This window comes from Cyclopterus lumpus, chromosome 4, assembly GCF_009769545.1.
Source record: "Cyclopterus lumpus isolate fCycLum1 chromosome 4, fCycLum1.pri, whole genome shotgun sequence".
Classification (NCBI taxonomy): Eukaryota; Metazoa; Chordata; class Actinopteri; order Perciformes; family Cyclopteridae; genus Cyclopterus; species Cyclopterus lumpus.
Window position 1 is genome coordinate 22,039,652 of NC_046969.1, and position 25,277 is coordinate 22,064,928.

General features: G+C 44.1%; 1 protein-coding gene across 1 annotated transcript in view; it reads left to right on the forward strand.

Annotated features, from left to right (window-relative positions):
* Positions 1-312: 312 nt before the first annotated feature.
* Positions 313-25,277, forward strand: part of lingo3a (leucine rich repeat and Ig domain containing 3a) — a 29,368-nt gene continuing 4,403 nt past the window's right edge. Inside the window, exon 1 of the mRNA XM_034530933.1 lies at positions 313-419. The gene's annotated coding sequence lies outside the window, so the exon portion shown is untranslated. The remainder of the gene's footprint in view (positions 420-25,277) is intronic.

Sequence of the window (25,277 nt, forward strand, 5' to 3'; positions counted from 1 at the left end):
ACACAAATGCCAGGACACTCATACACATGCAATCCAATAACGAGAGCGCCGTCAGTCCGAGCTGCCTGCCGCTGCCGGTGGCAGCCCCTCACCGCTTCCCCGAGACCCGCAGCCGGGACCCGCTGTGAGAGGAGCTCCTTCTCTGGCGCAGAGGAGAGGGGAGCCGGAGACTTCGTTTGGGAGGCGGCTCATCATTCAGCAGCAGTGCTGAGAGGAGGGGAGGTGAGTGAATGCAGTCCAGTCCAGCTGCTGTAGCTGCAACTGCTGCTGGAGGAGGAGGAGGAGGAGGAGGAGGAGGAGGAGGAAGCACAGTGCCTGGAGGAGAAACATTAGCCCAGTCAGAGCAGACGGCCGGCAGTGATCAGAGCACCTCCAGGCTGGCAGATGTGGAAGGAGCGCGGTGCAAGTTCTAGTCCTGGGTGAGCAAACTTCACACACACACACACACACACACACACACACACACACACACACACACACACACACACACACACACACACACAATCATCTGGTGGTCCACTTGACGTGCTGTCAGACTCACTCTTGTGGTCCTCTCCCGTTCTCACTGCCTGTTTCTTCCCTTTCATCCACGTCTCAGTGGTCAAGACTCACTTAAGCCGATGACCCGATAAGCGCGAGACTCCCCCCGTGATCATCGGCACACTATTATCCCCCCCCCCCCCCTCCCTCCTCCTCAGACTCTCCTCACACTGCCATGGTGCAGTCCCGACTGATCGATTAGCTCTCCCACTCAAACGGACATCAGGTCTCATTATCTCACGCCGCATGTGCTGGTATTTTTTTTTTCTATTGTCATCCTTGAGAATGTTTTTTTTTTTGCACCCCTGTGCAGGCACACAGCCGCCCTGTGCGAGTGTGCACGTGCACACTTTGGGTTACCAGCTCCAAATGAGGTTTTAATTATCTAATAACGTGGGGCAGAAACGGTGGGAGGGGGGGGGGGGGCTTTGATCGATCCCTGCAGTCATCCCGGCGTGAGAGGCTCTGTGCGCCGGTCGTCCCGACACGTCTCAGCCTCAGTCCTTCAGTGTTTTTAGGTGTGAATAAGCTTTCGCTTTAATCTCGTTCCTTGCTGCTCTTGCACACATTGGCCTACATCCAGTACAAAGACATTGTATACGTGTATGAATTGTGATTGCGTAACTGTCTTTCTGTTTCCAAAACGATTCAAAATGGTAATCCGAAATGCTCTGCATGTTATCATGGCCACATGTTGTTTTTTTTATTTTCCTGAGGTGATTTTGGATGCAGTGTTAGAAAGTTGACAGTCGGGAAGTGACAGGAGATTAGGGGTGAGATGAATGGGGAGCGACATGCATCAAAGGTCCCTGGCAGGATTTGACCCCGGGGGTCATCATCATATTTCTTGGTCAACACCTTAAACCCAGCAGGAAACCCCTTCATGGATGTTTCTACCCTGATTTTCATGTCATGAGGTGCAGACAGTACTTTTAGTGTATCATTACATGGGCATGGGACGATTATTGCCAAAATGCTAATCACGGTTATTTAAAAAATTTTTTTTTTGAGATCACGATTATTCATTCATTTTAGGGACAAACTATTTTTATTGCACGTTGACGTTTAAATGCAACAAACACTGCATGTATAGTTTGAATTTACGCTGGGCTACAGCCGCCACATTCAGGAACGGGTTTCCCACCGAGGTCAAAACATCTTGATCGCCCCCTGGTGGCTGTCTGATTGATGCAGGAGAGCTTTCTATGAGCTGAGCACACATTTAAAAAAAAAATAAAAAATCAATATCGCAGTTTATCATGTTCATTTAACTGTGGGAAGCCAAAACAGTGTTTGTTTTAAATATGTGATTAGTTTGTGCAGCCCTCTCCAATCAGTTGGTCTCCCTCCAACTGTTAGTGCTAGAATAACCAATCACAGCCATGCAGGAAAACATATACACGCTGAATCGTGCAGCTTTTCTTCAGCATCCTCACCGCGTTGCTCGTTTCTTGTGTGCAGCGAATGTGGCATGAGCTGGTTTTGTTTGGCATCCAATTAAACATCTTGGACTTTAATCCGGAGAGACGTTTAGGTAGAAAGTTGGTGGATGCACCTCACTGATCGGACCTAGATCTAAATGTTGCTCAGGAGGTAGAACGGGTTGTCCTGTTTGTCCTATTGAAGTGTTCTGGAGCAACTTGTTTCTGCTTGTCTTCGTGGCCGCCATTGTTGTATGAAATGATAGAATAATGAAAAGCACTTAAAGTGCTTTCAAGTTCATTCCCATTTTGCATTCGTGTCCGGTGACATTTGGATTAAGCATGAGCTTGTGTCGTTGTGGATTCCCACCCGCTTGTCGAGAGCCACGGTAGCTGCTTCTGTCGAACAATCTACAGGAGGAAAGCGTCATCGAAGTCAATGCAATTATACAAGAGCACTTAATGGCTCCCGAGGTGCCACTTAGCCTCCCAACCCCGATGCATGTGTCAGTAATGAAATGTCTGCTGGTGTGGCCCTCGGAGTGCGTAGTTCAATCAGGCCTGTTTGGTGGTGTCCATTAATACCCTACATCTACCTTCTCATTTTTGATGATGCCGAGCCTTATTGTTTTCAACTCTGGAGTGTTTTATGTTGGCGGGACGAAGGGCATTGCTGCTCTTTTTTTTTTTGCAAAGGCCAACGAGCGAGGACAGGATGGAGGAAAAGGAGCGAGGGGCCCCTGCGAGCGGTTTCGGACGTCCAGCTGGAGCGATCGCGGGGGTTGTGTGCGCTGGCGGACGACCGTAATGATGTTATGAAGGTTCAGATGATGCTCAATGCAGAGCGTAGTCAATATTTGGGCCTTACAAGTATTTTCTTTTCCAAACACGACTGCTTCCTATGGCATTTTGTGACGATGGAGGCTGGCTGACCTGGTTGCCCTGGTTACCCTGGTTCAACCTTTATTCTTTGTCAGACCACTCGTGATGTGAGAAACGTGTTCATGGATGGAGATTGTATTGAAATATGAATTTCTTTATTAAAACATGGATATAAAAGTGGATTTTACAATATCTATTTGTATCCAATCGAACTGTGAATGTCAAGGTTGATTAAAGTTTGCATTACGACCACTTTTTTTGTCCATACTTTTAGCTATTTCCACCAATGATGCATTACTTTCATGCTCACTGTTTCTCTGCTCTCTTGCTAACACGTTTTCTCGCACTCTGAACTGTAAGCATGCAGAATCCAGATGTTTTTAGCTCACTCAATATATGGATATATGCTTTTTTAAATCCCATCGTCACTTCTATGAAATCAAACTGGTTGACCTACTCTCCACTCTCGCCACGTAAACCCCTGGCAAATGGAGAAGTAGACCCTGCGGCATAAGAATCCCTCTTTGGCAGTCACTGCCTTAAGAGGGCGATTAGCAGCGTGACATTAAAATCGTCTGTAAAAGACATTTAGGATTACTTTGTGAAATTAGACTGAAGTATGTTTTTTCTGGAAAAGAATTGAGTTTTTTTTTTTTTTTATGTTGGCTTCGATCAAAGAACTGTTGCTGATTGGCTGGAATAGTGTCGTGTGGCTTTGTGTGTCTCCCGTTTCCAGAAGCAGGGCTGTGTGCGACGTTCTTTTCAACGCACACGAGATACATAATCACCGGCAGCATCATTTTAAAGCCGGGCCTAATGTAAGAATGTATTCAAAATCACGCTCTTGACATGAGAAATGTCGGCTCCATTAGTGATGTTTATTTAAATGACACTAATGGAGCCTCGTGTAACTACAGAGCTTTTATGTTATTTTTTTCAAAGCCAAAACAACACGTCAACCGCCCCCATACAATACAGCAGACTAATACAAGTGCTCTGGGCTTGAGGAGGTCGTTTGTCTTCCTCTGAATGTGTTTAAAAAAAAAAAAATGATGCAATTTATGCCAGTGCGCCCTCAGAAAACGTACGTCTATAATTCAAAATGATTCAATTTGTACATACATTTCTAGTTGCAGAATCTATTTATAGATTGTATGGCAGATTACACGCGTTGCCATAGTGCGACAGTATCATCCAGCACAAGCACTCTGGGATGCCTGTCTCTTCTAATCTACCTCTGGACGCTTTTTCCTCAGTTCCCTCTTCCTCGATGCTTCGTAGAAGTCTCATCTAAACTATGAGACTAGAAGATTGGCTCATTTAAGCCGATGAGAGGTCCCGTGTGACTTTCCAGGACCTGCAGATGTGATGCAGAGAGGAAACAGAGAGGAAGCAGAGGGATGAGAAAGAAGTGTTTATGATGCTGCATATTTGATGCTTTCTGAAGGTCTCTGGATGAAAGAATGTGCGATGGGATGACCGCAGCGTTGCATAAGTACTAAAAGGGGAGTCCCGTGAGTGTAGGTAGGCAGTGGTTACTACACTACATCTTTTGCTTCTTGCATGAAGTCATTTTGTTTGCACAATACTCCTCAGGACTTTTTACACTGAAAAGATCACTAATTACAGGCTTTGGTGTGAGCGAGCTGACATTCGAAAGCCATGTAACGCAGGAGCATCTTCAACACTGAGCTACGGGATGAAGTGGGTATTTGGGGCAGTTTATATATACGTGTCGCTCTCTTCCGCTCATTTCATTTTATGTATTTCAATTCATTTTATGTATTCGCCGCTGGCAGCTTGGAAGGGCTGCGACCGTCCATCCGTAAAACTATATTTCTCCCCGTGTGGATCGACCATCTCTAGAGAGGAAATGGAGTTCAGGGCTCCTCGCCGGTGCCCTCTTCAGGAAGGTGGCATTCTTTCCAGTCCAGAGATCACACACCGCGTCGCTCGGTTAGCGCCGACACAAGAAGTCGATTGACTGATTTTGAAGTGGGCTGCGGTTTTCTCTTGAATCGTCCCCTTCAATCAACGCCCACACGGCATGACATCTCTTCCTCCTGAGTGGTTCACGTCAGGCGCACATCTCAACGCGCCATCTTTGAGGAGTGTCTCAATTCCTGAAAATGCATCTCTTGGAGAGGAGGGCCCGTGACATCTAAATGAGGCGTGACAGTGGAGAGATGATGCAGCTGTGCCATAAGTCATATTTAATTGACGTTGCTCTGAAATGACTGCTCCGGGGCTCGGGTGTCTCATCTTGTTAAATGTGTGTTGTCTTGGACTCCTCTCTCCTTGTATCTCTTCCTTGTCCGCTCTGTTCACGTCTCGGCTGGGAGGGACTGAGATCCGAGGAGAGGAGGTCGAGGAAAGGAATCGAGGATTCACAAACGGAGAAATGGGAAAGAGCGCTATATGGTTATTGTTACACTCATAACTGTCCCCAATCAAACGGAAGGTTGGAACTAAATAACTGAGACGGTGGACATGAAGTTTCTTTAATGTCACACTTAAATAACGATAATACTTAATGTGCTGGAAAGGAAATGATGATTTAATTCTGCACAGTCCATATTTTACAATTAGAATTAAGCATTTAAAACACACAACATAAATGATTAAGATACACTAAATGTGTAATATGTATAGATATAGGCCACAGTGGCAAAGAATATTTCAAAGATTAGTTTTTATTTCTATTAATTCTTTTGAAATCTAGTTTTTTTTGACAGCTAGATGGATTCATCCTTCCAAATACATAATATGTGACTCTGTCATTATAGTGCATAATGTAAACTAATTTAAAAACATATGCCTTCTCTAATGCAGAAACGGTCCTCAAAACTAACAGTTTTGGATTCCAGAGATATTACACTCGCCGCGCTTCCTTCCAGCTCTTATTAACCACATTTGCATCAGCTGACATGGCTCACTGTGTTTCTGGAGCCGCTCTGGTTGTTAACTCAAGTTACACACATCTTTCATACCATCTCTCCATGGGCCCCGCACACGAGATGCCTCTTTAATCAGCTCTCTTCAATTATGTAATTACAAGATTGGGTGAACACATGACATGCGGTGTGTTTTTGTTGTGAGGCTGACTCCGATGCCTGAGCGTTCACCGGGGTTTTTTTTTATTTGTCTTTTTCCTCAACCCTGAAATAGTCTCATGCCTTCGGTGGCATTTGGACAAAAAATAAACATCCTTTGATTGGAAATACGATTTGAATCCGGATGCCTGCGGCGGCACACAGACATACAAATGAACTCCTCACATCGTCTCTCCCAATTTAAGTTTGCTTTGCTTGGTTGATCAAAAGTACCGTTTCCTTTTTTTCATAAAGTCTCCTCTGTCCTGAAACCTACTAACGAGTCTGACTTTAAATGTGAACTTTGCGTGTTGTGGTCCGACGCACTTTAACACCAGTCAAGGGTACTAAGCACATGATTAATGAATCACTCCTCTAATGTGTCCTGTCGTCCTGAACTGTTTACATTGTGTTCGTTTGTGGCGGGGTGATGATGGTGATGATGATGATGATGATGCATTTCGATCAAGATTAGTGTGATTGCTTGTGCACAAAAATAACCTCTGTGTTTGTTGTTTATGGAGCTCTCTTAAGTATTGTCTCCTTCCCTCGCTCTCCCTTCTTCATCAAGAAATTGGTCTTTAAACCCAGCAAAGCTATTTTTGAATATCCCAGTGAGTCGTTGGTGTGAATGAAGATTAAAGAGTCATGCGTCTTTGCATCTTCATATCAGCCCAAAACCACCAATGCTGCTGTATCTCTCTGCTCGTTGGATCACACTGCCAGAACAAAAAGCCCACTTATCAGCCGCTGAAGATAAATCAGATATTCAGTTGATCAAATCATTTTCCTGAAGTGGAGAAGAACTAACGGGTTGAGGGGTGATGAGGGGGGTTCTTTCCATTTGATCTGCTCCTTCTGTTTGTAGCTTGATGTGCCACATGGCAGTCGAAGTCAGTGACCTATCCACGATCTGTGAGTGGTTCACCGCTTTGTGAAATAAGATGATTTGTGATCTGGATTGAGAGTTGGATGAGAAGCTCAGCGCCACTCTCGTATGGTAAATATGTGTCAGCAGCCGTGGCAGCTGGTTAGCTTAGCTTAGCACAAAGACTAGAAATGGAAGAAACCTCCACGGTGCACAAATAAACACATTGTATGCAGTTGGTTTCCAGACTTGCAAAGAAACAAAGTGTGAAAATGACATGTTGCTGTTTCACAGGTTATGTTCTGGACTATTTAATTTTATTAGTCACACATGTTCAGGCTACTGTTACACAGAAAAGTTATTCGGGGAAACTCTTCAACACCAGCTGATATGTATAGCTAACTAACTACTGCTAGCTAACGGCTACTCGCTAAATGCATGCAAGAGATCATTTGCACCATAATTTGATTTATTCCCCTTTTATGACGAGGCGGTCCCACCGAGGTTAGACATGTGCTGTTGTACTTCCTGCGTTCGGACCATCTGCCTGGCTGACGAAAGGTGTGACACGTTTCCTCATCGCCGGGATGTTAATTTGAGCGCCGTCGCTATTCTCAAGCGACCTTTTAGTTTGACGAGGAAACAAAATGTCTTTTCACTCTGGCTATTTTGTGAAAGTGTTGAACACAACAGTTGTGGATACTGATTAAAACGGGAAGCTGATGCCAGTAATGATTTCAATTAGAGAGCGTGCCTCATCGATACCAGTGCCCTTTGAAAAGAGCATTTGGATGATAGGATGACACGCTAATAAAGGATGGCATATGTTTGATTTTATAATACGGGACTAAAATTGATGATGATTTTATCGTTCACGCACAAGAAGATCGGGACTTTGGAATTCGGGACTTGGACTCAAGCCTAAAGTTGCACACTCAGGGACCTGATGCGTGACACAAAATGGCTTGTGAGCATCTCTGGGTTTGAGAGGTTAGAGGGATTTGTTAAATTACAGTAGACTTTTGAGCTGTCATTAGTTGGAGACACAGTATTAGTATATGGTTGTACTCTTAACTAGTATTGAAAAATAGATTACGGTTTTATGTTGGCAATATTTTCCTGTTTCCATGAGTAACACCTATATATACATTTTAGTGGCAAAACCCAGTTTTTATATATGTTGGTTTTTCATATTGCATTTCAATAGCCTCTTTAAAGTGACAGTATACCAAACATCTAATCAATGGACACAGCACATGCTTTGCATTCCTTAGACACAGCTGTGCTGCAGCAGATAATAGAGCTCTCATCACAACCACAAGAGACATGAGACTTGTCTTGGACTTGCAAAAAAAAAAAAAAAAAAAGGACTTGCGAGCCAATCTCTGGCATGCACCAAGTGAGAAGTGAGTCAGTCTCTCCCTGCAGGCCCAGAGAGGGGGGGAAACATATCTGAATACAAAAGCCTTAATCCAGCTTCTCTTTTAAAAAGGATGTCAAAGCCTGGAAGAAAATCTCCCCCCTTTGCTTTCTTGCTCCATCATTTGAACTAATAAATCTGCAGCTGTATGTGTGTCCATGAACAACTGTGACAGATGGGTGTGATGAGATTGTGCGTAACAGACCTCTTCCTCCCCCTCTCTCTCTCTCCGCATGAAACATATGGATTTGTTTCGCCTGTCGGAGGTGTTTCATCAGAGTCGTCTGCTCTGCTGAGGATCTTTTCTTTGAACCGACTCCCAGCTGTGGCCAGTTTTTTTTATTTTTTATTCCGTTCGGGGCGTTACAGAGGCTGTACGCTCTGCTCGTGAAATAACTGTGTGCACACTCTGCGTGCTTGGCCCAGTTTTTATCTGTGGAGGCGGGTTGCATACTGTTTCCGAGATGTATGGCGTTCTCCTTGTCTACGTAGATCACCATCTGTGGATCTTCAGTATGTGTCTATGAAAACCGCTTTTTTTTTTCTTCTTCTTCTTCTTCTTCTTCTTCTTCTTCTTCACATGTGCGTGTCTCTACTTCCCGAATCTCCGCTGTCTCGACGTGAAGAAAACCGTCTCCCCTCGGACATCGGGGTTAGGAATGTTCTCGTGTTGCACGGGGGCTAACGTGCCCATCGTCATCGGTTAGGGATGAATAATTGATGACATAACACGACATTGATCATCATCATGACAGTCGGGCCTGCGGTGCGCCTGTCAGCTCTGCCCCGCTTTCCTTTCCCTCCGTCCCGGAGTGCACACCACGTAGTTTTCATTTCAAAGAATCACACTGCCTCTCACCTCTCGCTTTTGTCTCCGCATCAGAGTAAACAGTTCCAAAAGGGGCTGTGAATAATTTGCTTGTCGGGATGTAGCTGCGGTTGTGTCTGTTTGCATGGACGAGGCTTTTTCTTTTCTTTTTTCTTTTTGTTGGTGTGGTGCAGTGTGTGCTTCTGACTCGATCCAGCACGCTGTTTCATCCCAGCACATCCGACGCTGAGTTCCTGTGTGGTGTCAGAACAGATCTATGTTTAATGTGCAGCCGGGGCCCAATTACTCGGTGCCCATAGCTGCACCTATAGGCCCCTTCGCATGCAAGATAGCCATGATGTCGTAATCGGGCCTCGGACTTGGTGAGATGGCGTGGCGCCGGCGATCCTCCCTGCGAGGACACAGATTGCTCATCCCTTAATCTCGTATCGTGGACATTTGCAGTTTGCTTCGCGGGTTGATTTCCCCCTGAATAGTTATTTAGGGTCCCTGAATGTGAGGTTCTGTGTGAAGAGCGGCGGCAGCATCAACACCCCTCCTCTTTTGGTGCCTCCTCATCCCTCCCCCCCCCCCCCCCCCCCCCCCCCTGGAGTCCTTTAGGGAGAGCGGCTGAGTCACGCTCGCCTCCCTCTCTTGATCCCCTGATCTGCTCTCGCTCCTCCGTCCTCCACCTTCCTTCTATTTTCTCTCACTAAGCCTTCATCAAAGAAGTCGACAACCTGCATCATTTTGCCACGGTTCACTTTTAAACTCCCTGCAGAGCCTCAGCTGTATGTCAAATTTAGCATTTAGCAGAATTTGTGTGCGGCGTATATTCGAGATTCTCACCGTCAGCTTTCCTGTCCCCCTTTTTAGATGCTCCTATTAGTCAGAGTCGTAGCGCGGAGAGCACCAGCTCACTACAATCTCTCGTGAGTTGAGATTTACACCAGAGAGATGAGAGAGTCTGTCAACCACCCATCTGACAACACACACACACACACACACACACACACACACACACGGTTACAGTCTATGTTCCTCTGAAGTGCCTCACTTTTGACAAACCCATTTCCAAAGTTCTCCTCCTTCCACGCTCTCTCCGTTCTTCCTTCGCTCCCATTTTTCCAATTTCATTGTGCACAGCCGACCTGCCTTCTTGTGTCTAATAAATGTCGTAAGGCTCGTTATTTAAGCGCCTCTCTTTCGTCTCGTTAATCTCTTCGCGGTCGGCGCCTCTTCATGCGGGCCGCTCTTCTCTGCCAACCTCCTTCCTCTCTTCAGACTCTTAAGACTTCGTTTGACGACGAGCTCGTTGTCGTCTGAGCGAGTCTCTCAGAAGACGTGGCCCAGATACAGGACTACATCTTCTACTTCGGCTCACAGCTCGAAGCAGACAACCCGCCCCTCGTTATTTAATAAATGGGACTGAGCGGATATACATTTGCCATTTAACAATTGAAGAGCACTGAATGTGATATTGATGTTTGAAGATGAATCCACGATTAGCCGCTGTGATCTGCCACGAGACTCTTTTCTGTGTCTCCGTCTGTGCCGTGAGAGCAGATCCAGTGGCCGCTTGAAATCCTGTAATTGTTTCAGAATTCTTTCCCCATGATTAATACTCTTGGATAATTACGCCAGAAAACGGAAAACATGCACGTACACACGAGTATGTATCTCACGAAGATTTGGTTATTAACCGCTTTTGTTCAAAAGAAATAGATTTCCCTTCTGTTTTTCCATTTAGTTTCTCCATTTGGTCAAATATAGATGTGGAGCATGCTTGTTTTTTGTCCCAAAAAAATAATACCAATAAATACAATATACTCTTCCTGTTGTAAAAGCAGTTTGACGTCGACATTTATTCGTGTAACTTTAATTTATTTAGTTTCTGTTCATTATTTTTTTTTAAATGCAGGAAAGGGCGCAGAGGGGATTTAATGAGACGAACTACACGAGGTGACAAGACACACAGTCGCATTACGGTTCCTTGCTTTTCAGTGAATATGATGAGCCCGTGCTGCTCGGAGTCAGGGAAATGAGGGGGTGGGGGGGGGGGGGTCAGGAATGCCGGCTGGCATCATGTTACGGTGAGAAAGGCACAGAAAAATAGACGGCTTCAAATGTCTGCCCCTGATGGGCTTTGATGCTTTGTTTCACATGAGGCGGCATGTCTGCCAGCCTCACCCTCACACCCTCAACTGACTCTTTTCCATCGTATTCTTGCACATGTTTTTAAGAAAAGTGTCTATCTCGGTTCTTCTATACGGATAGAGATAATTAAACATTTTGGGAAATAAGCTTATTCTGTCTTTCTTTGGCCGGGACTCCAGGAAGTTACTGGTCCCAGCCAAGAAATAGCCCGGCACATACATGTGTCTTTTTTTTTTTTTTTTTTATCTTAATTTTCAAATACATTAAACAAACGAGATATAACATGTTAATTAGGGAGCTTTAGAGTTACCTTTTAAGACAGACTAACAAGCTAATTATTTGCAGTCTTATTTACCTGCATAGACATTAGACTGGTATCAATCTACTCAGACAAAAATATCAAAATATTCCTTTTTAAATCTTCTTCACCTTCGGGTCACTCCGGTGTCATAACTGAGGCCGACGTCCCCGACAATAAAAGGCACCTCCGGGGTGGACGAGATGTGTTGTGCTCAGACTTCAGACGGGCCCTGAAAGACGACGAGTGAATTGCTTCGTTTCTTTGAATTTGTCACACGAGCTCGATGGAGAAGCATTTTAGCTTCTTTTAGCTCATTGATTTGTGTTTTTCTGGCCCAAAACCTACCGTTTAGTTAACCTTCGGTTAACCTTCATAGCATTGTATCGAAACGCCCTAAACACGCACTGTAATCTAAAGATGCTGTTTACTCAATGCCAAACAGCAGTCGTACATGTAAATGATCACTGAATGCACAGGAGGCGCTAGTTTGTATTACACATATCAGAAGGGGAAATGCTCTTTCATCCACTTGAACCTACCTTTTCGTTAATTACTACAGAAATAAAACATCCTTCTTCGGACAACAACGCTGTCATTTTAATGTCCAGTGTCATTCACGAACAGTGACCAGCCGGTGAACATAGTTTTTAACATTTGCAGTGGCAAATAACAGACAAACGGAAACAAACAAATCAAATAATCTTGCTTGGCGTCTGCTGGATGTGTAAATAGACCAACTGGCTGCTCACAGGTTTGCCGTATCAACTTTAAAGGTGATGATATTCTAGTGTTGTATTCACACCTGTATTTTCACTTCTCTCAAAATGGCCCCAAAAAAGTTATTTTTCAGGTTCAAGCTTCAGTAGCTGTCCCACTTTCTACCACATGGTTTGGTGAATGCACTCGCTAGAGGACGAGGAGTATTTTACATCCTTTGTGGTCGTGCGGGTAAAAGCTTGAACGCCTCCAGCTGGAGGAAATGTGATGCCTCAGTTGTAAAAGTCTTGGCTAGCGAGGCCTGGACGTTGTCTAATTAGGATTTTTGACAGTTCCTGTTGGACTGACAGTAGCTGAGTCAGCCAATCTCTTGCACAGTGTGGATGGACAGCGGTAGGATCCAATATGATGTGAAATACGCCGGCCTGCAGCTATCTGCTCTCTGTCTCACTGCTTTTAACAAGTGCTGTTCTCACCTGGGACCTCCAGCACAGGCTGATCTGCCCGAGATCAGAACTTTCCCCACCTCACTGCTGTCGAGTGATGAATTATGAATAGATGTGAATCCCCCCCCCCCCCCACCTCCGCTTTCTCAAGGGACCTCGAGGGCAGTATTAGATTGCCGCCTGAAACTCTAACCCCGCCAATCATGTAAAAAGTTAGAGAAATGAATCTCTATGGATGCTCAATGCGCTGTATACAGTTACACAAAGAGCGCTCCGGTTGCTGCCCCTAACCACCCCCAACCCCCCAACCCCCCCCACCCCCCTTCGCATTTGACTCCTGCGTGAGTGGCACCGCTTCTTGAGCGTAGATAACGTAGATAACGCTTCTCGCTTCCACTCTGGGAGGAAGAGGAATGAGCAGCGCACGGGTTGTGATTGGCCTGGTTGAGGCGCGGGCAAGCAAGCAGGCAGGGTGGAAAAGGGAGGCCGAATGGAACGGGATCCTTTTAATGAAGCCAATGAGAAGGACACGGAGAGAAGGATTAGAGCAGATAGAGGCTTATGATGCTGCCGCAAGTCGCTCAACCTTGAGGGGCTGAAAAAAGGACAAGGAAAGTGTTTGGAGTCAAAATATTTATAAGTTTGCATCTTTTTAAAGTGTACGTGATGTGCAATACTCTTATCTCCCCCTCTCCCCCTCTTGATCTTCAGCCGCTCTGCATCCAGAGATGTTAGTCAACAAAAGGACTTTTTCGAAAAGGTCAATGTCCCCAAGACACTAACCTTTCAATATACAACTCACACACATTGCTGTGAAGAATGAGGACAGTGTGTGTGTGTGTGTGTGTGTGTGTGTTTGAAATTTGCATGCATGCACGCCTGTCTGTTTCTGTATCTCTGTGCATTCATCCGCTTGCCGTGTGTAAATTGGAACGCGTAAAATCTGCGCGAGTGTGTCGGAGGATGCGACGCGTGTTGGATTGAAAGCGTGCGATGTGCGATTCAGGCCCCAATGTGTCCCGTCGCCGCCTCTCTTGTTCATGTGGCGTGGAGTAGGAGGCGAGAGTGACGGGGGCAAGTCGAGCCAGTTGGCAGAGAAAAGAGCCATGAGGCTGGAAGTGATGGCTGGTGACACGGCAGCCTGTGCCAGGCAGGCAGGAAGTGGATGCCAGCGGAGCTACTGATCACACTCACCTCCACCTCTTGATGACTTTGTCCTTCTGGTTCTTGTTTATGTGCCATGCATCTGAGTGAAAAGTGCAAAGTGCCTCTGTGATACCGATGAACAGCTGTAGTTGTGTATTTACGAGAAAAAATCAGGTCACGTTCATAGCACACAATCTTTTATAGGATTTAAAGTTGGCTGCTAAAGCCGTCGCTGGTCATGTGATCTTGAGAAAATGACTCATTAACATGACTTATTAACATTTGACACGGGGTTGTGTTCATGCTGGGGGATGAAAAATTACTTCTCTAGTTTATTTTTTGTTTAAGACTGGCAATTGCTTCATGATTTATTACTTCTGACTTGCTTTTATATGGGATAACTGTGCTGGAATGACGCTGTTTATTTGACCATAAATATTGATGCCAGACGATGAATTGTCATTACTTGGGTCTGTGTGTGAACTAATTGGAAACGAGGGGACAACAACAGTATTAGAAGTATTCTTCTGTGGGAAATTGCTTCTCTATTTCACCAGGCAGCAGAATGGAAATAAAGGAGACTATATATATATATATATAGTAATAGGTTGAACAGGTGTCGTGCATACTGAAGCAGTCAAGGCGGAGGAGTTGACAACCAGCCATTTACTCTGAAGTTAGAGGAGTCGCAAAGTAATAGCTGAAGTTTCCGAGTCATTACATTCAGCATTTTGATCAAGGACTCACATCTCATTGTTAAATGGCCCCAGGATTGTGTTATTCCATCAATTTATCAGTTACTGCCAGACACAATCAGGTTAATTTCCCATCTTTAAAAAAGAAAAAGAAAAAATATAGAAACGCTCCAAAAGTTTTCAGACAAGGACAAATGAACATTTTTGATCCATTCTGCCCAATTATGCCCTCTGTCCTGGTGGTCTGTCACTTCTCATCGCTGCTGAAGTGGAGTTTGTCGCCCGAGAGGCGACGGGCAGACTGCTGGCCCGACTGGCACTCTGTGATCACGGGGGCTTAAAGACAGGATGGACATTTAATGCCCGAGAATATGTCCATATGGCGAGCTGGCTGTCAAACGGGTGGCTGACCGGTGTCGTCGTGACAACCTTGACAACCTGTCCAAAAAAGCAAAGGGCTCCAGATCACTCCATGGTGGACAAAAATGACACGGCTGCCATTTAAAAGATGTGACACAGTGACTTTTAAAATGAGTGATGGCGTAAAAAATGGAAACCCAATGGCTCGCTGTTCATTAAAAAAGGAACCGTAGGCAACTTCAAAGAATAGTTTGGGACATTTTGGGACACTGGAAATACGCTCAACCCCCCCCCCCCAATTAGATGCAGCGCCCCTGTTAGTCGCACGTTTTGACAAATAAACACGTCTCGACTACTAGACGCCTTTCGTCAGTATGCAGTATGCACATGCTACGTTAGATTGGTTAAAGTATTCTCTGCAATTAAAATGCTCAGTTCATTTTACGGGAACCAGGAGCATCAAAGTATAGTGCATTATTTGTCCATTCCTCTATTTATATTCCTTTAGTCGGTGCGGGTCCTCCAATCAAAAGAATCGAAATGATTTTTACTCGATTTTTACACCATTTTTACTCCCGGCTTTATGCTGGTTTTCGTTACTTCAAAATAAAAGCGTGCCCACATTTCCCTGTTTAGTTAACCGGCTTGTCGTTGACGAACAGCTGGGTTATGGAGGATGAAGAAAAAAAAGTGTCGCTAACTGTCGCGGAGCTCAAATGAATGTTTCTTAAGTGACACGTTATAGGATCATTTTTATACAAGTAATATGTTTTCTGGTTTAAATATACAATTTCATAGTATTTCCCATCTATGCCGAGCAATAGTCTTGTGCTAAAGCAATTAAAGGCATGTCCTAAATGTATAGTAGACCACTATGTTGAAGTAAATAAAAGGCTATTAATTACAGGTGCATGTTATTTGCTTACTTGCTGCGAGTTGGATGAGAAGATTGATGCCACTCTTATGTCTGTCTGGTAAATATGAAGCTAGCACCAGGAGATGCTTAGCTTAGCACAAAAACTGGAATGGAAACATCCATCAACGGCGAACCGAGCGTTGTTATTGTTAGTGGGCTTTTCATATTCTAGATTATCATGTCAGGTGTGTTGAGGCAGAAAGAAAGAACATCTTTACCCTGCAGGGTCACTTGTGTGAATGTGACATGCTGGACGAGCTCTCTTTCTACTGGATCCATTCAGAAAGATTAATTACTCAACATTACTTTTGGACACGTATTGATAGAAACATGACTGTTGATTTAATGGGAAGCATTCAGTGCCAAAATATTTAAAAAAATTTAATCTGAGTCATTAATTACTATAATTGGATTTCTTTCCTTTTAATCATCGTTAGTCTCTTCACTCTCACGAGGCCTTGAAATAAACAAGCACAGGATAAATAAGTCTGCCACCCATGTAATAGGCCTCAGTTGACGGAGCGCAGTAATGAATTAATGTTATAGAACGTCGCTAATGAAAGTGTGTGTTGGTTGCGTGTCGATACGATCACATTAAGCCTCCAAGGGGCAACACTGGGAGTGTGTGTGTGTGTGTGTGTGTGTGTGTGTGTGTGTGTGTGTGTGTGACCGGAGGAAGACGTGTCACCCTGTGTTACGGTGAACTTAATGTTCGATGCCACCGCCCGTGTTGACTCAAGCTGACTGCGCTTGGGGGGAGGAAAAGGATTTTGTGGGTGTGTTTTGTGTCGGGAACCCAACATTTATTTTAACCTTCTGCTGTGAACAAGCTTCAGTGCAAAATGAAGGAAAAAAAAGAAACAAATATAGTTTTTATATGTGGACAGATGTAATAAAATCAGCAGTGAGGAGACGTGATTTATTTTATTATAATTTGGTTTTGATTGTTCCCATTTTTGCCTCAGCCATGTGCTGTCTGAATAATGTACCTTTTTTATTCCACCCAAAATGTGTTCTTATGTCCAAAAGAAAGTTGAAAATAGTTGATGGCCTCTCTTTTCCCATTGCCAGTGGACGAGTATGCCTTTCAGGATTTTTTTTGGGGGGGGTGTGTCACGTGCTGTCGAACACGCTGGAAACAAGTGAACAGTATAAATCAGCACGGAGACCAGTGAAAATATTACCGTGGTTACCTCTTTTTTTTTTTTAAATATACGTTAAACTCGATACAGACTAATGTGGAACGATGTTCAAGCACTGCTTGAATATGAGGGGCTCGTATTTCAGCATGTCCACCCGGGTGTCGTGTTTCCATCCCTGCTGATTGGAACTGGAACATATAAATATATATATTTATATATATATGTATATAAATACCTGTCGTAAGTCATTTCTCTCCAGAAGGAATGCTGATTGCTTCTCTCGAAAGACGAAAGACAGACAGATGTTGGTAGTTTTCTTTGTCCATTGAGAGAGGAGCTTTACTTGTATTGATCTCCAGCATCCGGGTCTACTGTGGTTACAGTTATTGACAACATGTACTCTCCGTATGATCAATACTGGAATGTGGGTCAAGCACCTTGTTCTCTTATTAACCTGAAATCTACCAGTGCAATTCAATTAAGAACTATTCTAAAGGAATTGGGTGCAGACATGAGTTTTATTTAACGTCAGCTTGAGACTGAATCAGATCCGAACAGAGCACCTTTTTTAACTACTTAAACATAATAGACGTGGCCCGTATCTAAAGACTACATTGTAGTGGAAGGTTACAATATTTTACATCTTATTTTAAAAAATGTTTTTGAAAAGAAAAAAAAGAAAGCCACGACAGGCTCTCCTGGCATGTTGCGTCATAATTTCATTTCATCTTCTGAGTTCCTCCTCGACGACCAGATAATCTGATTCCATTTTGGAGCTGCGTAAAACTGCACGCTGATGAGATAAAAACCAAACTGGTTATGACTCTTAGAGGAGCTGTATTTAACACGGTGATCATTAATATTGCAGCACACTATTTCCTGTGTAAATATACAGTGGAGTAATGTGTCCCTGAGCAGAGAATGGAGTCACACTCCCTCTTTGTGTGTTGTTATCGACCTTCTCCGCTCTTTGTTGACATCATTTGTTTGTTAAATAAAAAGCACATATTACAATCTGACTGTAGTTTACTGTATGCCTATAAAGATGGAGGACATGTAACACACACAATTGGACTGACAGGCAGCATGTGTCACACGAATCTTTTCATTTTTTTTTGGACCTCGTTTGAAACCAAAATGTAGCACAAAAGTTTTTTTAACGCAAATTCACGTGCAGAATGAGTAACTGTGTGGTGACACTGAGGTGTTTCATCTGCCATCAGTCATTCGAGTAGCATGTCTTCTTTTCGGGGCACGTTGCTGCTCCGGGTTCGGTTAGAGTCTCCACATCAGCGGGACGCGACCGTGCAGGGCCCCCGGACATCTTTAATTATTTAGCTCCTTTTTCATAGAAACCTTTATGTTCATAAGCCCTTAAGAACGGTTCTCTCTCATTAAAGATTCATGGCACGCGGTAAGGACACGTTCTTAATCACCTCGTCGTGTCCTTTGGCTTCACTGCTCACGCTTTGCAGAGGACACAAGTGCATTTTAAGAATCTCTTTGCAACCCGTTATTACAATTAAATATCCCATTTGGCGCGTTTGTAAAATAGCGTTTATGAATCCGCGGTACTATGGTGTCACGGAAAATTACGACATATCTGATCGGTTTTAAAGTTTAAACCATGCGGGGCCCCGAGGACGAACCCACATTAAATAAGTGGACTGTTTTGCACAACATGCCCCCTCGTCCATCTTCTTCTGACTTCTAATGCCTTTTTAATAACTCCGCCTGTTTGCTGACGCACGGAGCAGGTTAGCACGTCGTCTTTGGGAAGAAACAATCTGACATTCGCTCGTTTGCGTCGCGTCCGAGGCGATCCATCCTCGTGTAAACACATATGCTCCTCCTCCCTGACACGAGCCCCCCCCCCCCCCCCCTCCCCACCGGGTGTCCTTGCCCATGGACCATCCATCACCAGAATACAAGGTGGAAGTTACAGGGACATAAAAGGGGAACAAGCAACTCAGTGTTTTCTCTCTCTCTCTCTCGCTCTCTGTGCCTTTCTCTCTCATCAGGTGAGCGTGAGTGTGTGTAATGGCCTGTGTGAGGATGTGTGTGTGTGTGTGTGTGTGTGTGTGTGTGTGTGTGTGTGTTCCCTGGACCGTGCACTGCCAGGGGGCTTCAGGGTCTCCCTAAACGGATTGATGGACACTGACAATGGCTTCCCTCGGTGTACAATGTTTTTTTCTGGTGGAAACACACACACACACACACACACACACACACACAGAGAGAGAGAGATAATCTGTGCTTACGTAAAGTGCAACGAGTGGGTTGCAATCAGAATGAGCAGCCATTTGAGGCGCTTCAGTGGATGTTACGCCTCGGCCTGCGTGCCTTTCTGGAGAGCGCTCGGCTACACCTACACACTCTCCATCCCGCCTGCTGCTCAGTTGTCAGCCGTTTCCTCCACCTGCAGTATGATTATGGGTCAGGCAGTCTCACCCCCTGTGCCGACGTTAAATCTTCTCGGCCCTTTCTCGCTATATAACACGTACACCTGCACAGTAGAGAGCTGTGGATCTATTCGATTGTATTTGGAGGCTCTTGAATAGAACTGTATGCAATGGATGTGAGGTGCTTGTGAACAATATATCTTCTATGCTTTTCTTATTTTCTACAAAACCCATGAATGAACAAAATCCAACAACCGAGAGTTTTCTGCGTATCTGAAGCGAGATATTGATTTATTTTGACAGTGCACTGTAGTTTTTATTTTGAGTCCTTCAAACATTCACAGTCCTGTTGCCAGAAACATCGACTAAAGCGAGACAAACCGAATGGGTATTTTTATTTTCACAATGCTTTTTTTTTTTTATTTGATTTAAAAAATATAGAATATCACCTTCTAAACCTTTTTAATATGTGAGGCTGCCATTTGCACACACATGTCCAGAGTGTTAGCTGCTGGGCTGCATTTTAATCTCTTCTCTCTCCACTCACTCACACACACGCGCGCACACACACACACACGCACGTTTCAGCTTATTAGATAAGCGTTATGCGTACGTTAATAGGACGTGTGCGTGTTTAATGTGTACAATATCGGCCGAGCATCAGCAGCGCCCTCCGTCTGATCCCATCCTAATGTCCCCATGTTGAAACACGCGGGGGCTTCACTATCTATTACTCTGAATAGCCGAGTCGGACAGCGTTTGCATTAGGCCCATTAGTGGTTTTTCAAGCCCCCTAATTTTAAACGAAAAGAGTGCAGAGGGAGGAGGTGAGTCGTGGACTAAAGGGGAGTCTAGCAGATGAATTATGTAACGCTGTGTGCAGGGAGAGGTGGTGATGGGGGTAGAGAAATGAGCCCCATGCCCCTCCAGCTTCACGGCCCACCTTACTGTCTAAATCTGGCTCTCTCTAACCTGCACTTGGTTTACTTTTCTTTTTTTCTTTTTTTATCTCATTTTTTTTGAAGCTCAAAAGCCACACTTCTCTGGCTCCCTCTCTCCCTCACTGGGTACCAACAGGCTTTTGGGTGTTAATTGATCGGCGGTCAGAGAGCACGTGAGTACCAGGTCGTGCTCTTTGCCTTTTGTACTTTACAGTCTCCGAGCTCAGGGCGACTCATGCTGACGACAGCTGGCGACCTGGGGAGAAATGTCATTTTTAGATGGTTGCATAACGCGTAAGCAATAACAGGATTAGACTACACCTGTGATTAATAATACATCAATCGATTATCATCTTAAATTGTGTGGCAAAAAGAGCATTCAATAATCTAAACATGGCAATATCCGTAAAAGCAAGTCAATTAAACAGGTCTAAGTCGACAGCTATGCTTGCGGTTGTTGTTGTTGTTGTTGTTGTTGTTGTTGTCAGTTCGTTTCTCAATGCTTTAGAAAAAGGGAGGTCTTTAAAATCTTCATTTGAGGATGTATTCCGCCAGCAAAATCGAATAGTTTGACCTTGGTTTCTTCATAATGCATGCACGACTCGACGTGTTTCTTTACAGGGCTTGTACAAAGGCAATAAAGTAGCCCATGAATATGAAATATGAGTTTAGAGATAATTGCATTCTCTCCTCTGCATTGTGGAGGTTGGTTTACACCATAATCTATGGGTTCTGTGGGTTCTGTACAGGCTAAACATGAGCTCAATGTGATCGTCAACAGCACGCTAACATAACCACGTTCACCATCTTAGTTTAGCTCATATTTGCCATTTAGCAAAATGCCATTATTTACGTAGTTGGTCATAAACAACTCATCTAGATGTGGACATGATGATGGCGCTGGGAAAAGTGGCGAAACCAAAGTGATGAACCCTCAAAGACCGTCCACCATCTTGGTTTGGGTTGTAAAAGTGGCCATTTATCACTTCAGCAATAAGTGTACGATAATAAATATTAAACATGAGTTGAATGCACAAATGGCTTTGTGGAGGGTAAAGATGGGCCCGGGAAATGCTAAAGTTGGTCATTCAGGAAGTAAGATAGCGGCATGAACAACTATAATAATCCCTTGTGTTTGCATCAGCAGCTGTTTACTGTGTGACAACATGAAAAAAGGGACAATCAACAACAGCGACTCTCTTTAAATACATTTTAATAACCTCATATTCCCACATGTCTCCATCAGTTCATGACTAAAGACTGCTCACTGCACACCACTGCCATTAGACGTGTACTGAAGATTGTAATCTGATTTATGACACTGTTGTTTATTGATGTGTGCGTGAGTGATTAAAAAAAAAAAAGAAGGACAATTCTTAAACTTCAATTACATTTTAATACTCAATGTTACTGAAGTGTTAGAGGGGTCAACGTTTCACCTCTGCTGCTAGGTCCATAAAAAAAATCTACATTTACAGTCATCAGTTATATCTCCGCAACACTATACATAAACAGCTGTGAAGAGAGGATGAAGCAGGAAAAGGGTTTTTTGGGGGGGGGGGGGGTTGTTCAGGGAGACGGTGCAGGCGTCTCCATGACAACCTGAGACACCTACAGTATTGTCCTTTTGGAAGCCAATCCGAGCTTTGCGGTTCATGTCAGAGCTGCATATTGATTCTGCCTGCAAGACATAACTGGTGCAGTTTGGCCCGATGAGCACCCTGTGACGTTACATAACCAACCACCGCCGTTCAGTTTAGGGAGACGAGGCAAAAGGGGGGGGGGGCATTCAGTCACTCTCTTCTCAGGACAAGTGTCTCTTTCTCTCTGATCTCCGTCTCCTGCAGGTTGTTCTCCTGCTGCGTAATCAAAGATCACAACGGGTGTTTTTTTTTTTTTTTTTGGGACTTCAGCTCACTACCAGGTAAAAGTAGTCTGCTGGACAGCAGCAGCCCGGTGTGTAAGGAGGGGAGTGTGTCTTTGTGCACACCGCTCTGCCCACCTGCTGTTGACCTGCGGCGCCTCAGCTGGCTCGGGGGCCTCTGGGTTCATTAGTGAGCGACTGCTACCAGATACGGGTTCCAAATAGAGGCCCACGCGATTGACATTTTAAAAATGTGGGCTGGTTGGAGGTCGGGGGAGGGCGAGGTTCGTTGTTCCTCTCTCAGTCGCTGCCCACCGGCTGTTGAAGGGGAAAGAAAGGTTTTTTAAACGTTGGATATTAAGAAGTATCTTTAACTTTTAGACGTCACTTCCACGTGCAGTTTTATGACATTGGTTACAAACACCATAGAGGTAAATGCTGTAGAATATTTACAGTACTAATTGTAATTATTAGTTATTTCCTAATGAGAGAACACACACACACGTTAGAAATCGCATACAATGTACTGCATACTCAACATGTGTACTATGGTTCAACATACTTTTGTGCGAATAAGTAGTCGTGTGTTTCTTTTTGAAACACACGACTACTATCTTTACCATGTCACTTCCTGAGAGCTCCTTGCCGGTAAGAGAGGCGTAACCAACGTTTTTAAGCCAATTTCCTCGATGCGAGATGTGACTCGTGTCACTTTGACAGGTTCCAGGTCTTGTAAACATACTTTATTGTCACATATTTCATTGTTGCATGAAGCCTCGGTTGGCTCCGGAGGGGAACTGGGCAAAGTTCCTTCTGTGATGTCGCACACAAAAAGAAAGGAACAAGTGAGCTTTCCAGGTCTCTGGAGCCATCCACTCATCTCTCTGGCAACTCCAAGTTGTATTACTGAGCTATCGACAGACACTGGCTAATGTGGGCGTCTGTTTTCTTTTCTTTTTTTTTTTACAAGGAAGAAGAATGTGTGAAATGAAAAAGACAATATTTCTAGTTCTGGCTGTAGCAATTTTGATTCTTAAAAAAAAAAAAGAAGAAAAAAAAAGAATCTGTGTCTGTGTGGAGCTGCCACTTTGAGAGTGATAGAAGCGCAATTATATATTGCATCCGGAAAGTATTCACAGCGCTTCACTTTTTCCACATTTTGTTATGTTACAGCCTTATTCCAAAATGGATTAAATTCCACATTCTACACACGACAAACCCATAATGACAAAGTGAAAACGTTTTTTTTTTGCAAATCTATTAAAAATAAAGAACGAAAATACTTCTGTGCATGTTATGTTTTCGTTCTTTATTTTTAATAGATTTGCAAAAATGTGCAAAAAAACGTTTTCACTTTGTCATTATGGGTTTGTCGTGTGTAGAATGTGGAATTTAATCCATTTTGGAATAAAGCCGTAGAATGTTGAGGAAAATAATGAATTCAATCCATTGCGCTGTGAATACTTTTCCGGATGCACTGTATATTGTCAAAGTTAAAAAAAACGTTAGCCATGCTTGAGCTGCCATGTTTTTTTCATTCATAAAGCACGAGCCAAACCCCAAGGACTTCCTTTTGGATGCAGGAAGAGTTTTTTTTTCTTCTTCTATTTCTAGTGGGCCTTATTAGACCACAGTGAGTGACACAAAATGTGTGTGAAGGGTTCCGTGTCAGGCTGCGATGTCTGACAGTTATATATGTGTGGGGTGCTGACAGCGTGCATCTTCTTCCTTTTTCATACGCCTAATGGTAGAACTCTGAAATGTTCATTTCTTGTGTCTTTGACAAAGCTCTGCTCATTTTAAGTCTCCTATCAGACGCTTCTGCTCGCTATATTCCAGACAGTTAATCTCATTCGATGGCAGATTGGCTAATGGGAATATCCGTCTCTGAGCCAGGAGGGGGGAGGGGGGGATTGTAAAATAGAACATGCGGAAAGGTTAGGGACATGAGTTATGAAGTCACATCTTAGCAGCAGGTGGGAATTCTAAAATTGTAAAAAATACTTTCTCCATATTTTAAAAAGGGGATGTAGATGGATGTGTGTGTGTGTGTGTGTCCAGTGTTTCTACGTGTTTTAGGGGCCACATTTCTCATGTAATTTTAGAGCCATAACCTGCACACATTGAAGGTCGGCGACCTCCTGATGTGTAGTTATAGTCACAGCGGCCTTTCAATATTTTTTTAACTCAGCCATCGCCGGTCCACAATGACGATGTTATGGAATATGTTTCCTGGAGTTACTTTCCATCCCGCTCGTTGGTATTTCACAATGGGTTTTACAAAGGGATTACCACTGCTGCCAACATCCACCAGCAGTGGAATTGTGTGTGTGTGTGTGTGTGTGTGTGTGTGTGTGTGTGTGTGTGTGTGTGTGTGTCCGTATGTGTCACATGAAACCCATAGGCAGGTCAGGCTCCTCTCATGATAAGCCTCATGCTTCAGAGACTCATGCAGATGATGTGATGGACTGAGCTATTGTGATGCACTGAGTCGTGGACTGACCTCGTCAGGCGTCCACTCCAAAGACACAGCGGCTGCATATACTGTGCTATACGATCCAATCTGTTTTCAATTGTCCCGTGTCACTTTCATATTTTATTCAACCTGTTTACATCCCGGTATACCCCCTCCCCCCCCCCCCCCCCACCCCCCACCCCCCCCCACCCTGACAGAGAGTTCATTTGTTAATATTCTGCTTCCTCGCTCTGTTGGAATGGACCGATTTAGTGCATTTTGCAGTGCTGTGTTATGCTTTTGAGAGGCGGGGCAATTGTTTCCCTTTTTTCATGCATTTTAAGATGTCTTACATGAGGTCTTATGAATTGCAATTGTTTCCCTTCCAATGCATGAATAAACTAAAGAGCAAAACAACCATCACATATAAAATTGACACGTAGCTATTTGGGGATTTTTCTTACTCGCATGTGATTTTAAAACCCGAGTGCCGGCAAGGCACAGTTGTAAATGAAATAGTTTCAAGTGAATACCGACTCCTTTGAGGATTATCTCCGAGCTCCAGCTTTAATTTTGCTGCTGTGTCAGGTCAATTAGAGTTTATAATAGTAATTCCACTCATTTAGAGGGCTTGATAGCTGCTCTTGGAGGGGAGATGAGTTCAATTAATTAGTTTCACTGTCTATCTCTTTTTGTCTCTGCCT